At 41.1% G+C, this 17,031-nt stretch overlaps 1 long non-coding RNA gene across 2 annotated transcripts; it reads left to right on the plus strand.

Annotated features, from left to right (window-relative positions):
* The first annotated feature begins 561 nt into the window (after positions 1 to 561).
* Positions 562 to 10,485, plus strand: LOC120720337. Of its 2 annotated transcripts, XR_005692894.1 has the most exons (5): positions 562 to 575; positions 1,510 to 1,512; positions 4,836 to 5,027; positions 8,312 to 8,417; positions 10,265 to 10,485. It is a non-coding gene; the product is annotated as an uncharacterized LOC120720337 (long non-coding RNA). The 2 variants fall into 2 exon arrangements; XR_005692893.1 differs by lacking the exons at positions 562 to 575; positions 1,510 to 1,512 and having other exon boundaries at positions 4,803 to 5,027.
* Positions 10,486 to 17,031: the final 6,546 nt, after the last annotated feature.

A 17,031-nucleotide genomic window follows, 5' to 3' on the forward strand; every position in this document is an offset into this window, starting at 1 on the left:
TAGAGAGACAGACAGGAAACGACACATGAAACTAAACCCACATCTTAACCCCAAATAAACAGAAACATGGAACTCCAATAATAAACATCATCATTAACACAACAAGAGAACAAGAAAACAATCCCTGATGCAAACTTAAACCAAAACATAATAAACTCCAAATACTGGGTCCAACGGACCCAGAACCGTGACAGATATACACTAAATATTGATTTCATTTCTTTTTTTGTGGTGCCCAATTTATGCACCTGCCTGATTTTATTTAAACAATTATTGCACACTTTCTGTAAATCCAATAAACTTAATTTCACTTCTCAAATATCACTGTGTGTGTCTGTTGTTCAGTTTCTATGCCATATGTTAAAACAAGATCTAGAGTGTGATTAACACTTAACGTAAAACGTTGTCACTGTGCAGGTGACCGGTGGTAACTCACTAACAGAGATTTGCTGCGTTAATGCTGTTATGGCATTAACGTCATTTTAAAGAGATTAACGCTGACAGCACTAACTCATACATGTTTGTAGCACAGTTTTGCTTTGTGTTCATGAACATCCTGAAGACTGTAGTTCAGAGTCACTGGCAGGCAGCACAGGAAAGTTCATTTCTGTGTGTCTTCAGATCATTTGACCCACAGTTCTGCTGTGAGGTTTAAAGATGATGATCAGCATGTTCTTCACTTTTGGTGTCAACACAAAGTTTGGATCAGCAGCAGGAGACTCAGAGTTCAGCTCTTGACCCCTGACCCCTCTGAGATATTTCATATCCTCCCTGGTGAATTTGATGAGTTGGTCCACAAAGTTCATGTGATCAGTGGTACATCCTGAGATTTGACTTTCACCCAGGTGTCATCCACATACCTGAACTAATAACTTGGTGATGGTCCAGGGTTGGATAACAAAGCTCTTTTTTCCATGTTGGGGAAACCTGCAGTCAGCTGAGACTGAAGAAGTCACTTGGATGAGACCAGATGAACAGAACGTTTTATCGTTTTTGACTCTGCTTCTGTTGTTTTTTGGGGTTTTCTTTTGATGTTTTTTTAGATGAGAAAAAAAACACTAACAGCAGCAACAAGAAGAACAGGTAAAGCTTGCAGTGCAATAGATTCATCCTTCTCCCCTTCACCCTTCCTGCCATTTTCTGTTTTAACTTCAGGTTTCTTCCTTTCATCCTTCTTCCCTTCTTCATCCTTACCTCCATCCTCTGTGTGTCCTCCTGTCTGACCTGCAGGTGAGAAACAGGTGTGAGGTGTCAGCTGTCAGGTAGGTGATGAGTGAAGAACAGAACAGAATCCATTTCCTCTTCAAACTGCTGTCAGACATTATCTACTGCACTCTGATCACATCACTCAGACCAGCTGCTTTCTACAAAGTCTCATCAACAACATCTTTAGAAACAAACATCAACAACCAGGAAGCAGCTTCACCTCTGATCACACACACACTCAACTCTACTCATTCACCTGGAGGAACAACATGAAGGTGGATGATGATTATGAGCTCCCGAGAGCGTGTTTCTTTCATGAACACACGACACTCGTATGTTCCAGTGCAGTGTTGGGGAGTAACGGAATACATGTGCCGCCGTTACGTATTTAAAATACAAAATATGAGTAACTGTATTCCGTTACAGTTACCGTTTAAAAAGGTAGTATTCAGAATACAGTTACTTTGTTGAAATAAATGGATTACACTGCGGTACTTTCCTGTTTCATTTTGTCGCGGGTCAGGACTGTTTGGGTTTTGTTTGACAGCTACGTTCTGTTGTTCCAGGCGGCAGCGTTACGGTTGCCATGGTTACAGGGCGACGCGCTCTCTCTCTCTCTGAGACTGTGTGTTTCCTGGGTGACAGAGCGCCTTTTCGTTGTTGTTGTGCTAAGCTAACAGGCAGAATGCTACAAGCATAGCTCTAAAGAATGTAGCATCATGGGCAGTGTAGTCCGTGTTGCAGGGAGAATGGACTGCCATACACGTTATGGGTCTGTGAGTGCGAGGAGGGAGAAAAAGGGGAGTGGAAAGGTACGAGTTGTGAACGAGGAAAAACGGGAGCTGGAAGCATGTAAATATAATAATAACCACTTCAGCCAAGAAGAATGCCTGACGAGCCCAGTTGTAAGTAAGCTATTAGGACTCGACTGTACACCGTGTTCGTGTTTTCCTCCGAAAACAATAAGTTCCGTTGGAGCAGCCTTTCAACGCCTCTCTCTGTCTCTCGCAAGAAAAGTTGACCCACACAACAAAGTAAAGCTAGTTTTCGGCTACAAGCCGACAGGGACCCCGCCGTATTAGTCAGAGGTCCCTTTACTACAGTTCGGAGTCGCGGACCTTCAGTAATAGTAATAAATCACACAGCAACAGTACATTCACGTTGTTGTAAAAAGCATGATAATATATTAAGTAATCCAAAGTATTCAGAATACGTTACTGTCATTGAGTAACGTAACGGAATACGTTACAGAATACATTTTGGGGCATGTATTCTGTATTCTCTAATGGAATACATTTTAAAAGTAACCTTCCCAACACTGTTCCAGTGTCATTCATCATCACATCCTTCAGAATCAAAGACACGTCTCCATCCTTCATCTGTCTGTCCTGCAGATCCACCCGGTTCTTAAAAGATGGATGCTGACCTTGTGGAACAAATTGCCCCTCCTGGTACAAGTAGACATAGCCTGATGTCAAGTGACCTTTGCTCCAATGTACAAATTTGGTGTTGTTGTTTGGCGCTCGACATGTCAGAGTGATGTCCTGTCCAGACTCAGCTGTGATGTTTTTCTGGTCTGAAAGAGGAAACAGCACAGAGCAGAGAGGTTAAAGGTCAAAGTACAATTATGATCAGAATGATTGACTTTAAATATTTTGTTTTTTTCCTTTGACATTTGAGTTTTTAGTCATGTTTAATGAACCTCAGTACATCCAGCAGGTCACCAGTGACCCACTGAGGGGGAATTTTAGCCTCATATTAAACATGCAACGTGTCAGAGACTACAAGATGTTAGCTTCCACAGAACAACAACATGTGCCGATAATAAGTGAACATAATGTGTGAGAGAAAGCAGCCTCTCATTATAAGACACTGGGAGACTCTTGGGGCAGATCTACACATATGCATGTGTTACTTGTGGTTAAAATGATTCAAATTCAAATTCAGTAAGTATACATGTTTCATATAAATATAATCTATAACTTAATTTATTTCTGTAGCCCACATCATTAAACACTTCAGTCACATAAAACATGAATTTTGATTTGATGTTGTCTTGAATCGCTGTGTGGCAGGCAGGAGTTGGACCCAAAATGCAGGCGCTCAGACTCAAGGGATTAACTCAAAAAACTCAGCTTTATTTGCTGACAGGGAAAAAGCATACAAAACTAAAATACACTGGGGAAATATAAACTACACTTTGCAGAAAGGCACGCGAGGAAACACACAGCATGAGGGACGACGCAACACTGACTGAGAGAAACACAGGGTTTAAATTAGACTTTTAGTCAAGACCACCTAATTTATATATATATATATATATATATATATATATATATAGACAGTTCACTCTTCGGCCGCTCCATCTTATTAGGGAAATTCCATATACATAAATGTAAATTTAAAAACTCAACCCCATCATTTAATTTGCTTTTGATTGAAATTGAATATTACTTAAACTCTCTTAAATTAACTTCCAATAAAAAAGGTTTATCATTGATTGAAATTCATTCAGAAATGTTTAACGAATGAGCTGTCACAACTTTCAAGTAGAAAGTTGTTATGAAGTCTGTCACATCCCCCCCCCTTTTTTTTTTCTTTTTTCTTTTTTATCCTTTATTTATTTATCCTTCTTATTTCATTGTACTGTATATTGTTACTCTTATTTGCCTTGTATGTCTACTGTACAAACTGAACTGGAATGACTGACTGTTCGCTTTATGATTTCCATAAAGTTTGTAAAAAAAACAAAAACCTCTTCGGCCGCTCCCTTCTGCCGTATTTTGCGGCAAAATTCTCCACACCCACCGCCGCGCTATGAATTGTGGGATATATGGGACCACGAAGCATGCACTGGACCACGCTTGATATTTGGGGAAATCGACGGCGCATTTGGAGTATGCATTTGAAGTACACTTCGAATTGGGACAGCCGTCGTCGCATGGCGGTGACGTAACCGCACTTAAAATGTGTACTTCAAGCGTGCAGCCCCTGAAATGGGACACAGCCCCTGAATTGGGACACAACCACTCACCCCCTCCTTCCTGGCTCACATCTTTTTCTTCTTCTTGGTTGGCAACCAATGTTAAGGCGCATTACCGCCCCCTGGCTCACAGCTCAGTGGACATTTAGATGAGAAAATATATATTTGACACATTTAAGGAAAAAAAAAATAAAATAAAAATAAACAAAATAAATGTTTATTAAAACATTTTGATAGGAAATTGCTTTATTTTAAAAATGTTTTTGCTCTTTTTTGCTCTATAAAATAGTTTATTTCTTTTAGAATCACTCATCTTAGCAGTAGGATTTACATGAAAAGAGAAATTAAGTTTGAGTGAAAATGTACATTTTTGCAATCTCTGGTCAACTGACTCAGTGAATCAAATTACTCAAAAAACGCGATTCGTTTTGGTGAGTGACTCATTCAAACTCGATTCAGTAAAAATAATCAAATTTACCATCACTGGAAAGGAAAGGACTGGAAAGGCGCTAATTTTGAAATAACTCTCCCACGTGGTTACCTTGTGATGCTGAGTCACGTGACAGCACAGCAACAAATCACAGAAGAGCCGGGAAAAGGGGGCGGAGCAAAGTGTGTGTGCAGGAGAGGAGTCGAGCAGAGAGAGCTGCTTTTTCATCAAACGGGAGTAAAGTAGTGAACTTACAGGAACATATACCACTACCAACGTTTGGATTGATATCTGCATCGATCTGCACACCCTTGTCTCCTGGATCCTAGCTGAGATCAGCGTGAACCACGTGGGTCTCTGCTCCCTCATCTGTTTCCTGTTTCTCTCGGTTTGTGGGCTCATCTAAAGGTAAGCACCGAGCTAACTTTAATGTAGGTTCCGTTTATGTTGAGTTTAGCTCTGTTGAGGATAATAGATTGCTTGGTATACACTGGAGTTAGACAGACTATAGAGTTTGTGATTGCTTGCAACATTATGAAATGGCGGTTGCTAGGGGGTAAGAATATATATAGAAAATTAGTCTTGGAATATGAACAAAAGGATGGGCTGCAGGGCAGGAGAACAGTCTACCCCCACCCCCAGGACATGAAGCCACAGGTACAAGCGTGGGGGAGGGCAACCCCACGGTGAATAATAGAGATTAACAGACCACGTGACTTTCGCGCATTGCATGCCGGGAACTCGTGGCAAAACATTCCAAGTACCGCATCAAATGAGAGCATTTGTAGCGCCGCAAAACGTTCATTCTCCGGTTCCAATAAATTCTTTCTTTTTCTTTGCCCCCCAAAAAAGGTATGTACAAAATGAAGGAGAACAATGTGACCTGAAGTTAATAAACTTCATGAGTGCATACACTCATGAAGTTTAGTAACTTCAGGCCACTGCAACAAGCCCAGGTACAGTTTACCGACGGATGGTTACAGGACCTTGAAATGCACCGGACTGAGGCAATTTTCCCTCAGGATGACCAGGCATCGCGTGCCAGTGATTTAGAAAAACTCACCTGAGGAATCCTGCTTGACAACGCTACATTCTTATGGAAAATTTCAAAATTAGCTGCAACACACCTTGTGAGCTGGATTTGAAGTGGGTTTAATAAACACTTTACAATTTGAATGGAAACATGCCAGCCAACACAAGGATCATCTCGGAAATTCGGCCACCACCCTTATATCTTACAGTGGGGCAAAAAAGTATTTAGTCAGCCACCGATTGTGCAAGTTCCCCCACTTAAAATGATGACAGAGGTCAGTAATATGCACCAGAGGTACACTTCAACTGTGAGAAACAGAATGTGAAAAAAAAAATCCATGAATTCACATGGTAGGATTTGTAAAGAATTTATTCGTAAATTAGGGTGGAAAATAAGTATTTGGTCACCTCAAACAAGGAAAATCTCTGGCTCTCACAGACCTGTAACGTCTTCTGTAAGAAGCTTTTCTGTCCCCCACTCGTTACCTGTATGAATGGCACCTGTTTGAACTCATCATCTGTATAAAAGACACCTGTCCACAGCCACAAACAGTCAGTCTCCAAACTACTGCCATGGCCAAGACCAAAGAGCTTTCGAAGGACACCAGGAAAAGTATTGTAGACCTGCACCAGACTGAGAAGAGTGAATCTACAATAGGCAAGCAGCTTGGTGTGAAAAAAATCAACTGTGGGAGCAATCATCAGAAAATGGAAGACATACAAGACCACTGATAATCTCCCTCGATCTGGGGCTCCACGCAAGATCTCATCCCGTGGGGTCACAATGATCATGAGAACGGTGAGCAAAGATCCCAGAACCACACGGGGTGAATGACCTGCAGAGAGCTGGGACCAAAGTAACAAAGGTCACCATCAGTAACACACTACAACGGCAGGGAATCAAATCCCGCAGTGCCAGACGTGTTCCGCTGCTGAAGCCAGTGCATGTCCAGGCCCGTCTGAAGTTTGCCAGAGAGCACATGGATGATACAGCAGAGGATTGGGAGAATGTCATGTGGTCAGATGAAACCAAAGTAGAACTTTTTGGTATAAACTCAACTCGTCGTATTTGGAGGAAGAAGAATACTGAGTCGCATCCCAAGAACACCAATCCTACTGTGAAGCATGGGGGTGGAAACATCATGCTATGGGGCTGTTTTTCTGCCAAGGGGACAGGACGACTGATCCGTGTTAAGGACAGAATGAATGGGGCCATGTATCGTGAGATTTTGAGCCAAAACCTCCTTCCATCAGTGAGAACTTTGAAGATGAAACGAGGCTGGGTCTTCCAACATGACAATGATCCAAAACACACCGCCCGGGCAACAAAGGATTTGCTCCGTAAGAAGCATTTGAAAGTCCTGGAGTGGCCTAGCCAGTCTCCAGACCTCAACCCCATAGAAAATCTGTGGCGGGAGTTGAAAGTCTGTGTTGCTCGGCGGCAGCCCCAAAACATCACTGCTCTCGAGAAGATCTGCATGGAGGAATGGGCCAAAATACCAGCTACTGTGTGTGCAAACCTGGCAAAGACCTATAGTAAACTTTTGACCTCTGTTATTGCCAACAAAGATGTTATGGTTCAAAATATTGGGGATGGAGACAAGAGAAACACCACAATAACAACACTGGTCCGGCCGGGTCAAGTCAAACGATGATTTTAATGGTCACACACGTGGGAGATGGAAACTGTATGCAGACAGCCTCAGATCTCATCACAAAAAACACATCTCCACAGTTTTGTAAAAATCAGGGTATTAGAACGCCCCTTCATGCGTAATGACAGTTGTTATACAATCAATGTTGACAGTTTTATTTAACACAGAAAAATAACATTGCCTCCTTCCCGAGGGCAGACGCTGACTGCCCCCCATCTCCTGGAGCCATCCGTCCCCTGCAGAGACACAACATTGCAACTACAAGGACTTCCACATTGATTAAGACGATCAGTGTGTATTGCTCTAAAACAAGTGTATAATACTAAATGAATAATGCTTGGTCAGCTACCACCAAAGTATTGAGTTGTGTTTTTGTTATTGACCAAATACTTATTTTCCACCCTGATTTACGAATAAATTCTTTACAAATCCTACCATGTGAATTCATGGATTTTTTTTTTTTTTCACATTCTGTCTCACAGTTGAAGTGTACCTCTGGTGCAAATTACTGACCTCTGTCATCATTTTAGGTGGGGGAACTTGCACAATCGGTGGCTGACTAAATACTTTTTTGCCCCACTGTATATTTTAGTTCTCCTGAGCCAAGTAAGACAGGTCAGGGTGAAGAAGTGACAGCCAAAGAAAAGCTTACCACAAATCCTAGGGGAGCTAGGATGGTAATGAGGTGCTTGAAATGTTGTAGGTGGCTGAGTTTATACTGCTACCATTGGGACTGATCGGGACTCCGTCTTTGTGGATCTATGGAAGTCCATATATACAGGGTGTAGCATCCCCTGGGTAAAGGTGGTGATCTGCAGGGGGGGTCAGAGGTTTTTCCCTTTCAAGTTCTTGTAGGCAACTGATGACTTTCTTTTTGTAGTTGCTTCTGGGGTTTCACCTTGAAGCTTCATAGGTATTGTTGTCACTGAGGACTTTAGTCATGTTTATTTGCTCTGCTTCTTTTTGTCAGGGATAAAATACAAATATATACTTTTTGTGTCCCAGCTGAGTAACAGGAGGACATGAGTCTGGTGGTGCAGCAGAGGAACAATTTCAGCCATTTGGACTCAGCTCAGCCACTAAAGAGGAAACAATGACTCCAACACAAAAGGTGAGAAGAACATCACAGTTACACAGTTATTGAAACTGTGTGCACAGCTGGTCGGTTTTTAAAAACCTGTTAACAGCAGCTTTATTTTTTCCATCCTGGGCTCCTCCATATATACAGAATCTACATTCACAACTAGAGCTGGGCGATAGAACGATAACGATATGTATCGCAATATAACTTTTACTCCATAGAGAAATTAAACTATCGCGATAGACCTCGCCGCTCTTGTCCTCTTTATAAAAAAAACAACAACAAAAAAAAAAGGTCAGCCAATCCAAATTAAGTAGCGCAGAGCCGAACCAATCACAGACGCAGCGTCACGTCGCGTGACTTGTTACGTACAGCACAAGTGCCAAGCCGCACGTGTGTTCGTTTGGGAAGCAGCCAGCGGGTAATGGAGGAAATGAGTGTGCCGACTAGAAAAATCAACCGAGCGTGACCGAAGAGAAAACAGATGATGGTTCCAATGCCGGAGAGATTGTCGAACGGAAGAGCCATAGAAGTTCCGTAGTGTGAAGGTATTTCGGCTATTTCAGGTCTGACAAAAAACAGAGTAGCGTGCACTGTAAATTGTGCCGAAAGCAAGTCTGGAAATACAATAAACTGGTGCATGCGTCACACTGTGCGCCACGTTATTGTTTCGGTGAAATGAATTTCTACAATACTGTTACTGTTAATTCTACTCTCTGCAGTGTTTAAATGCTTACATATACACACAGTTACTGTCCGTCCACACATACGACTCGGTTCTGCTTCTATGCCGCAGCTTTCTTTACTTTTTCCCACCGAGGCTTCTAGACTTCTGATTGGCCAACATTTCTGCACTGTTAGGAATCTAGCTCCACCTGCTGCTTTGGCATGTTCATAGCAGCGTTTTCCTTCATTTCTGCCTTTATGTGTGGACGGGATTATTTTTTAAAACGAAAACGGAAAATCTCCGTTTTCAAAAATACCTGTGTACGTGTGAACATAGCCTCAGTCTCTGACTGGAAGCGCTAATTTGTCATTTGGCTTTTGTCAGACTAAAGTAACTGTTAAAACTGTTTGAAAAGCTAAGCTATACAACAAGGAGAGATTGAGAATTTCCTTTTAGTTCTCAGTTTATTTGATATTGACAAAAGTTAGTCAGTTTTGTCTGTTCTTCTGTAAAACAAACTAAGATTTATTTTTAGAATTAATATTTTGTTTCTAAGTGGAATTGACAATTTAGTCTGTTTCGTTTGTTCTATTTGGAAACTTAAACGCTTAGCGCCTGCCTTTTGTGTAGTTTGCAATATTTGCCTTTATTTATCTGAAAAAGTCTCATGTTCCTTAAGTACATCTACCCTGTTGAACTTATTATGGGAAATAAATATTTAAATAAAAAGCTGCTGATTATTTCACATTTTACTTGTGAGCAACGGCACATTTAAATCTTACAAATATAGTTATTTGGCTTATATCGTGATAGATATCGTTATCGCCTGAAATGAAAAAAACATATCGTGATATGAAAAAATCTCATATCGCCCAGCTCTATTCACAACCAAAAACCACACAAGTTACAAGAAAATACAAAGATCATATTTTCTCTACACACAATGAAACAACAATATCATCAGTTGAACTCAAATTATTTTCTGAAGTAAGAGTTTCTTTGATGATCAATATTTCTTCAATAATGTCATTTTCATTACAACTCTCATTGTAGCACATCATTGTAATGTGATACTGTCACCAGAAGGTGGTGGTAACACACCTACAATGTGTTGTTGTTTACATGTCTGATTCCACCAATGGAGGGAGTTTCAGTTTGTTCCACGACTGCATTTCACTCACTGCCTCTGTTTGTATCTCTGTCACTGCAGGACCAACATGGAGCGAGAAGTCAGCGCTCTCAGGAGGCCGACAAACCTCACAGAAGAAAGGGAGAGAAAACATACAGCTGTGATGAGTGTGGGAAGGATTTTACCCAGGGTGGAGACTTGAAAAGACACCAACTCATCCACAGTGGAGTTAAACCTTACAGCTGTGACTTGTGTGGGAAGGATTTTACCCTGGCTAGAAATTTAAAAAAACACCAAGTCATCCACAGTGGAGTTAAAGCGTACAGCTGTGACTTGTGTGGGAAGGATTTTACCCAGGCTGAAAATTTAAAAAAACACCAACTCATCCACAGTGGAGTTAAAGCTTACAGCTGTGAGTTGTGTGGAAAGTCTTTTACCAAGGCTGAAAATTTGAAAAAACACCAAGTCATCCACAGTGGAGTTAAAGCGTACAGTTGTGACTTGTGTGGGAAGGATTTTACTTGGGCTCAAAGCCTAAAAACTCACCAACTCATCCACAGTGGAGTTAAACCTTACAGCTGTGACTTGTGCGGAAAGTCTTTTACCCAGGCTGGACACTTAAAAACACACCAACTCATCCACAGTGGAGTTAAAGCGTACAGTTGTGACTTGTGCGGAAAGTCTTTTACCCTGGCTCATAACTTAAAAACACACCAAGTCATCCACAGTGGAGTTAAACCTTACACCTGTGACTTGTGTGGAAAGTCTTATACCCTGGCTCATAGCCTAAAAACACACCAAGTCATCCACAGTGGAGTTAAACCTTACAACTGTGACTTGTGTGGAAAGTCTTTTACCCAGGCTGGACACTTAAAAACACACCAACTCATCCACAGTGGATTTAAACCTTACAGCTGTGAGTTTTGTGAAAAGTCTTTTACCCTGGCTCAAAGCCTAAAAACACACCAACTCCTCCACAGTGGAGTTAAACCTTACAGCTGTGAGTTGTGTGGAACGTCTTTTACCATGGCTCAAAGCCTAAAAAAACACCAAGTCATCCACAGTGGAGTTAAAGCCTACAGCTGTGACTTGTGTGGAAAGTCTTTTAAATTTCCACATCAGCTGAAAAAACACCAACAGATCCACACCAGAAATTAACTCTACAAGTGCAGTTACTGTGAGGATGTATTTAGTTTTTTATCTTGTAATTTTAACCTGATTGTTTGGAACAAGTCTGATCAGTAAACTTATGGAGTTATACTGAATGAACTGGTTTGAAAAATGAAGACTCATTTTCACTCAGTAAGCTGAGTGTTGTAATGTAAACAGTAAAATGTGATTGGACATTGGCAGAGATGCTCTTTGTTTCAGGCGACGTTCAGGATAAAAACGTTGAAGGAATTCCCTGACTTACAATGTCTTTGTTTAGGAGTGGAGCAAAGAACATGGATCCATTTCTCAACCCTGTCGTCACTGTGGTGTAGGGAAAGCATTTTTCTGTGATCTTTTTAGAAGAACTTCCAATCATCAACGGGACCTAAAATCACATCAACGTAGTCACACTGGAGACAAAATGAACTACTGCAAAGAATGTGGGAGAGGCTTCCACACACCAAGTACATTAAAAATACATGAACTCTTCCACAGTGGGGTCAAAAAGCACATCTGTGACCAGTGTGGGTCATCCTTCACCACTGGACGTGAGCTCAATGCAAAAGCATAAGGGAATCCACCGTAAGAAAAGCTTCTCACAATCTGGTCATCGTAACAAACATGAATGTACACACATGGAAGTGAACTTCAGCTGTGACCAGTGTGACAAGAGCTTCAGGAATCTCAGTTCATACTCCGAACACAAACGATCCCACGCTGTAAATAAACTGTTTCACTGTTACCAATGTGCAAAAACCTTCACTTCATTATCTGCTCTGTGCAAACATCAGCCTGATCATGCAGGACTGAAATCACTGGATCACAATGAATCTGAAGAGAGAGAAAGATCCTCTTCTGGTTTCAGGCTCAGACTTAAAAACCTTGAGATCAGGCTCCATAGAGTTCAGATGGAATCTCCTGTAAAGAGTGTCAGCTGATGCCACACTTGGATCTGATGAGGTAGCTCTGATTTCTGGACCTGCAGTGAATAATCCTGAATGTTACATTTAGGAAGCTGCATGTATAGATATGCATATCAAGTTTATTATTTTTCCTTTTAGGGATTTTAATTCTCTAAAATGTTATCCCTGTTACATTTTAATCTTTGTTCCCTTAGGACACAGTAGTGTTTAGTAGTTGTATTCATTTTATGTGTTACCTCAGTTAAATTTCAATCCTTCATTCATATTTAATCTTTTGCTGTGGTAAAATCTTCCCCTAAATCATTTTTCCCAAAACTACAAATGTTTTCACAGCAGTTGCTCTTAAAACCTCCAAAATGAACTAAATCTGTCCACCAGCTTTGAAACAACACCTACTGTGACTTTATGTCCAGAAAAAAGAAACTCAAGCTAAACTGGTTTTGGGCTGTACTTCCATGTAATGCCAGTTTGTACCAGAAGATGAAGCAGTGAGTCAGTGTAACCTTTATTTAATTAGGCAAAGACCACATTCGTATTCACAGTGGCAGCAAAGAAATGTTGAAAGTTAAAAACAGCAGCACACATCTGGACCATTGTAAAGATCACAGGTGACTACTTTTACTTAATTCAAATTCCTTCAAATTTTGGCTCCTGCTTTCACTTTAGTGTATTTACTGTATCCTTGAAGTCCACATGTTGGTTTTTTAATGAATTCATTTTGATCCACATGTTCTGCAGCTGTTTTCCTGTTGATTTGAAGTTTGTATTATGAAATCCTGATAATATTAAAGTGTTAGTTATATTTGATGAACTCTGTGTGAAGTTTGTCTTATTAAACAGTTTGGTGTGAAAATGAAGAAATGGTCTCAGAACAAGTAGTTTGAACCATGATTTCAGATTCAAACTAATTTAACTGTTTTCAGTGGTACATGTGGAGGTTTATCAGAGGAGGCGACTTGGCTGTTCTCCACTCACACAGAACAGGGTTCCTGCAGCTCATTAAAAACTCTGAAATGATCTTCAAGGACCAAAATATTTGATTTTTCTCAAAAACATGCTGTGGGCATGACGCTTTTAGAGAGTGTGTTTAAGATGCATTGTGAATAAATATCACACATTCCAATAAAGCAGATGTTCCTGCATTGCAACAGCGGTTTGCAGATGTGTTCTCCCCCCTGCCCGTGTGCGCGACTCTCAAGGAGCACCACTTTGAAACACAGCTGATTGGCAGATTCCCTTGTCTGCAGAGTCCAAAGACAAAAACAGCCTCGTCCACTCTGTGTGGTTCGTACCAATTCGTCACACTTCCGTTTGGCTTGTTTGAAGCCCCGGCCATTTTTCAGCACCTCCTGTAGCGATAGCTGCGTCCTCACGCTGCATATGCTATTTCCTACCTGGATGATGTCATCATTCATAGTGATACCTCGGTGGAGCATGTGCAGTGGTTGGTCACAGTCCCGGATTCCCTGAGGCAGGCAGTGCTGATGGCAAACCCGAAGAAGTGTGTGGTTGGAGGGAGGTACAGAGTTTTTTGGTACAATTTTGAGACCCCATTTGGAGGCTGATTACACCACAGCGACGTGATGAAGGCTGTCCCAATTCCAAATGCGGCCGGAAATGCGCACTTCATTTCCCCGGACTTGAAGGATGAGTCAGGTGTATCATTCGTGGACTACAGGAGGAATGCTGACCCACATCCACCCATCCACATTAAGGGGACGGCTGTGGAGCGTGTGAGCAGCTTCAAGTTCCTGGGAGTCCACATCTCCGAGGATCTCATCTGGACGACCAACTGCTCCAAGCTGGTCAAGAAGGCTCACCAGCGCCTCTTCTTCTTGAGGACTCTGAGGAAGAACCACCTGTCCTCAGACATCCTGGTGAACTTCTATCGCTGCACCATCGAGAGCATCCTGACCAACTGTACAACAGTCTGGTACGGGAACTGCTCTGAACTGCTCTGCCTCGGACCGGAAGGCGTTGCAGAGGGTCGTGAAAACTGCCCAGCGCATCGCCGGAGCACCACTTCCTGCCATAAAAGACATCTACAGGAAGCGGTGTCTGAAAAGGGCTGGGAAAATCATCAAAGACCCCAGTCACCCATCGCATGGACTCTTCACCCTCCTGCCCTCTGGGAGGTGCTACAGGAGCCTCCGGACTAAGACCACCAGGTACCGGAACAGCTTCTTCCCCACAGCTGTCAGACTCCTGAACTCTGCCTCCTGACATCTGACCCACGTTAACACATGGACTGAACATACACACACCCACAATGGACAACTGTACCCTCAAACACACAATAATAACATGGACTGAACCACCACTCACAACCACTAGCACTTTATATAGCCTCTGTAGAAACTACCTACACCCTCACTTATCTTAACTGCACTACTGTATAGCTCTGTGTAAGCGTGTGCGGCCTTCTATGCTCGAAGCCTTTCCCCTCAATAGATCAGCCAGACATTCACGCTGACTGTAGCTTTTAACCCTTAATTAACTTGAGCACAACTCTAAAATAAGCAACAAACTGCAATGTGTATAAGTTGATCATGGTTACATCTGCAATGAAAGATCCTATTATTATTCTGGTACCTATAAGTAAAAGATCAAACTAGAGTTATAACAATCACTGTAATACAAAGGGTAATGTAAGGTCAAAAACTTCAATACATGTTTAATGCAAAGCTGGTTATATGATTCTAATGAACTAATAGTGCCATCTTAAAACAATGAAACTAGAAAAAGAAAAAACATCCCCTTTTTAATCCTACACTGTTCAATGTGCTAAAGAACAGAAAACATTATTTCCCATCAGACCATGCGCAACATTCAGGCATGTAACACAGTAACACTTTTATTTTTTACATATTCAGCAGAAAGAGTTAGCTGTGTGCACTATAAAAAACAAAGAACCGTAATTCATTTCTGCTTGGTTTCACATAAACTGTATTATTAAGGAACAATAAGTGGGGCTCACCTCAAAACAATCAGTATAAGATCTGACTGGAGAGTTTTAGGACAGAGCCAAACTTTTGGAACTGAAATAACAACTTTGAGCTGATCAGAGACTTGTTTTGATAACATCTCCCCCTAAAACAATAAACTGTCCTCACTATCACAACCACAGCAGGAACAAGACAGGATTCTGTGGTAGATTTTTTGCAATTTGTAGTAAATTGTGCACCACAGACTTTGCAATTTACATTTGTGTCACTCATTTAAATCTTCTTCTCCTGAAAGTGAAACTCTTACAAACACATATGTCATAACTTCAGTCACAAACTGACTCTAAGTCTCTTCAGTAAATCCAGCAGCTTTTTAACATCAAAAGACGTCTTTGAGCTGCTGCAGATGTTAGTAAATCTGACCCTAAAGGTTCCTTCTTCTATAAAATTCAAACTTTGTAATGAAAGGATATTTTTAACAGGCTGTTCTCGTTTATATGACCTCCATAAAACAACAGGGTTAGAACACATTGTGACGAAGTAAGATGTTTGTTTTGTAGTCCATCTTCTGCACAATGTAGTTTCAACAGGCGGACATCCGGTGTCACATTGTTACAGAGAGACGAGTGTAAGGCTGTTCCAATTCTCAGCATCGCTCCTCTCTTTCCCTGAGTCCTTATCAAATCTCCTTCCCATGATGATGTTTTCATCGTGGGAAGGAGATTTGCTTCGGTGTCATATTGTTAAAGAGAGACGAGTGTAAGGTAGACTTGTAGTCAAGACTGCCTAATCCGAGACCAAGACAAGACCAAGACCAAGTTGAGACAAGTCCGAGACCAAGACCGAGTCTTTAAACTGGAGCCAGATGCTATTCTATATACATACGCAGGACACCTTAAACTAGTTTTTTAATTAAGCAGCAAGGCAGAACAAAGTCGGGCCAGTATCAAGACACAGGGACTAAACCCCAATTCAACCAGACCCAGAACTGATCCAGAATTAAAACAGGACTACAACAGTAACCAAGACAGAACCAGAATCAGAACTAGATGATAGTAGTACTAAAAAATCATCATAGACCTGCACTACACTTGTTTTTTAATTCTACCAAAGTACAATATTTAGATTCAGAAAAGTTTATATAATTATTTAGCCTTGTTGTGCAAACAAGCCTGCATAACTTAATAAATATAGAATTTGAAAAGTAACAAACGGTATCTAAAAAGAAACACTAGGTACTAGATACATGTTCTGATGAGTTTTGGCAAACAACCATTTGACTAACATGTGTGTCTCACCTGCTCTTGTTCCATCTCTGTTCCTCTCTCCCTCCCTCTCTGTGCTGACAATCACACCAACATCATCAAATATACAGTTGAAACCAGATATTTACTCTTCAGATAAAAACACAAACACTTTTTTAATTGTAACATCAAATCAGACTAAATGTTATTTTTTAGATTGATAAATATAAAAACCATATTTGTTAACTTTAAGCGTAAAGAGAGAAACTATCTGTTTTTCTTAATTGCAAATGGCATCAAACTGTATTCAAAATTGAGCCACACTTATGGAGCTCCACAATTCTTTTCCTGGTGTTTTGGTTGACATCTCTTGATTTTCCCATGTCACAGAAACAGGCTCTGTGTTTTGCCTTATATGCATCCACAGCTGTGCCACCAGTTTACTCACATGGACTCTACTAACCTATCAGAAGCTTCTTCAGCTCAGAATGGAATCGTCTGGAGTTTTCTTATTAATTAACAATAAACTTAGTGTATATGTACTCCTAAATTTGATGAAAGTGGTAAAAAATAGACAGCTCCCT

This window comes from Simochromis diagramma, unplaced genomic scaffold (assembly GCF_900408965.1).
Source record: "Simochromis diagramma unplaced genomic scaffold, fSimDia1.1 OVJJ01000578.1, whole genome shotgun sequence".
Classification (NCBI taxonomy): domain Eukaryota; kingdom Metazoa; phylum Chordata; class Actinopteri; order Cichliformes; family Cichlidae; genus Simochromis; species Simochromis diagramma.